The sequence below is a fragment of the Bison bison genome, unplaced genomic scaffold (assembly GCF_000754665.1).
Source record: "Bison bison bison isolate TAMUID 2011002044 unplaced genomic scaffold, Bison_UMD1.0 scf7180017864257, whole genome shotgun sequence".
Classification (NCBI taxonomy): domain Eukaryota; kingdom Metazoa; phylum Chordata; class Mammalia; order Artiodactyla; family Bovidae; genus Bison; species Bison bison.
Window position 1 is genome coordinate 419,152 of NW_011494829.1, and position 3,246 is coordinate 422,397.

A 3,246-nucleotide genomic window follows, 5' to 3' on the forward strand; every position below is an offset into this window, starting at 1 on the left:
GGACAAGCAACTCAGAGTAAGCAAGATTCATTTTTCTCTTACCTCTCATATTCAATCTGTCTATTGTTGATGCTCCTTTGAAATATCTCCTGGGCCTGAGTCATTTTCAGCTATTCCTCTTCTCTCAGCTTTATCCAAAGCACCATCACCCTTTGCTTGAATTACAATAGCTTTCTGATTTACCTCCTTCCTCTGAGTTCTTCTTTCTATTTCCACCAATCCATTTGTAACACAGAAACAAGAATGAAACTTTAAAATGTCAAACAAATAATGCTACCTCTGTGATCAGACTCTCCAGTGGCATCTCATTTTTTTTTTTTTTTTCAAGCTAAATATTTTTTTAGTCCGAAGTGTATGAACCTTCATTACTTCTCCAACCTTAACTTCTGTTTCTCTTACCATTGTTACAACCACTCTGAATCCCCTATGAAATTCCATAGCATGACAAGCATTTTTCCACCACCCTTGCATTCAGATTTTACCAGAAATCCTAATTTTTAAAACCTGCCTTTAGGTTTTTCATATTCCTATTCCAATATCACCTTATAATTGAATTTTTTCTCTTACATTCTGGACAAAAATTTAACTCTTTCTCAATATTGTCAATATGTCAGTTCTTTCAAGCGGACCTACAGATTCAATGCAATCCCAATCAAAATATCAGCAATTTATTTCATGGATATCAACAAACTGCTTCTATGTTTATATGGTGAGGATAGGTAATTAGGAAATAGACTAGGATAGACAAGTCAATAATGAAGGGAAAAAAAAAAAACAACACAATGCTGCAGGACTGATGCTACTTGAATTCAAAATTTCCTGTACAGCTACAGTAATAAAGATAGTATGGCACATGTGAAAAACCAGATGCATAGATCAATGTAATAGAATCAAGACTCCAGAAACAGACCCACATAAATATATACAACTGATCTTTGACAAGGCACAAAGGTAATACAATGAAGCAAAGATAGTCTCTTCAACAAATGGTGCTGTAACAACCAGACTTTCACATACCTACCCTCACCCCTCATCCCGCAAAAAAGAATCTAAATGTGAATCTCAAATTCTTCAAAAAAAATCAATGCCAAATGAATCACTGGGCCTAAAAATAAAATGCAAAACTATAAAATTACTAGAAGATAACATAGGAGAAAACCTAGATGAGCTTGTGTATGGTGAAGTCTTATTAGATATAATATCAAAAATACAATTATGTTAGAAATAATTAATAAGCTTGATTTCATTAAAACTGAAAGTTTCTACTCTGTGAAAGATAATATCAAGATAATAAAAAGACCAGCCACAGTCTGATAGAAAATATTTTTAATACAAACATCTGATAATGAATTTTTTCCAAAACATATTTAAGAAATACTTAAAACTTAACAGTAATAAACAAAGGACCTAATTATAAAATAGGCCAAAGACTTTAAAAAAGATATATGGATATTGAATAAGCAAAGCATATATAAAGAGGTGTGTGTAACATAATATCATCAGTCTTCAGCAAAATACAAATTAAAACACCAATGAGATACCACCATACATCTATTAGAAATGCCAAAATTTGGAACACTAAAAACAGCAAAAGGTAGTAAGGATGTGGAGCAACCAGAATTCTCATATATTTTTGGGTAGGATTGAAAAATAGTATAGTCAATTTAGAAGACAATTTAGCAGTTTCTTACCAAACTAAACATATTCTTACCATATGATCTAGCAAACATTCTACTCCGTATTTATGTACTCAAAGGAACGGAAACATATGTCAACAGAAAATCCTGCATACTAACATTTATAGCAGATTTATTCATATTTGCAAAAGCTTGGAAACAACCGAGATGTTCTTCAGTAGGAAAATGGATAAATAAGCTGCGGTACATCCAGATAATGGAATTTTATTCAGCACTAAAAAGAAATGAGCTATCGAGCTGTGAAAAGACATGGAGACAACTTAAATACGTCTTACTAAGTGAAAGAAGCCGAGCTATATGGAACCCACTATACGACATATTGGAAAAAGCAAACGTATGGAATAAGTAAAAAAAATATTGTACTATTTTACAAACCTCTAAGATTAATTCTATCCCTTGAAACATAGGGAATGTTTTTGCTGTTTTATTTCTCTTATGAATTATAGCATTATAGTAACATGATTCATGTTCAAGTAAAATAAAATTTTGTGAGTTATTTAGGCAATAGTGTGATTTTTGAGGGAATATACTTTATGTATGTATGTATTTATGTATGCATGTGTATATTTAACACAGAGCTTTTCCTAATCTCAGCTCTTCACATAACCTCATTGAGCTTCAGTTTTCTTATTGCCCTAAATGAGGATAATAAGTTCCACATTATAAGGCTGCTGTGAGATATATTAGTTTTCTATGCTTTGTAATAAATTACCTCTAAGTTAATGTCTTAGAGCAACACAAGAGTGTTATCACACAGTTCCTGTGTGTGGTCTCTGTTCATTTCTCACAAAACTGAAATCAAGGATTTGCCCATAACTGAGATTCTCATCTAGATCTGGGGTTCCTCTTATCATTCAAGCTGGTAGAATCTGGTTCCCTGTAATTGTAGGACTGAGGTGTCTCTGTTCTTGTTGGTTGTCTGCTGGGATTTACACTTACCTCCTCTGTGTCACCCATAGCCCCTGGCTGCAAGGCTCCCACTAGAGGCAGTTCACAAGACTGCTTGCTTTTACCTAGTCCAGATGCAGAGTGTGTATTACTGCTTGTCTCTTTTAAGGACTCACTTAAGCAGGTCTTGCTCACTCAGCATAATCTCCCTTTGGATTGACTTAAGTCAAGTGATTCAGTTCAGTTCAGTTGCTTAGTAGTATCTGACTCTTTGTGACCTCTTGGACAGCAGCACGCCAGGTCTCTCTGTCCATCACCAACCCCCAGAGTTTATTCAAACTCATGTCCATTGAGTTGGTGATGCCAACCAACCATCTCATCCTTTGTCATCCCCTTCTCCTCCCGGCTTCAATCTCTCCAAGCATCAGGGTCTTTTTAAATGAGTCAGTTTTTTTCATCAGGTGGCCAAAGTGTTGGAGTTTCAGCTTCAGCATCAGTCCTTCCAATGAATATTTAGGACTAATTTCCTTTAGGATGGACTGGTTGGATCTGACTCTCAAGAGTCTTCTCCAACACCACAGTTCAAAAGTATCAATTCTTTAGCGCTCAGCTTTCTTTATAGTCTGACTCTCACATCCATACATGACTACTGGAAAAACCA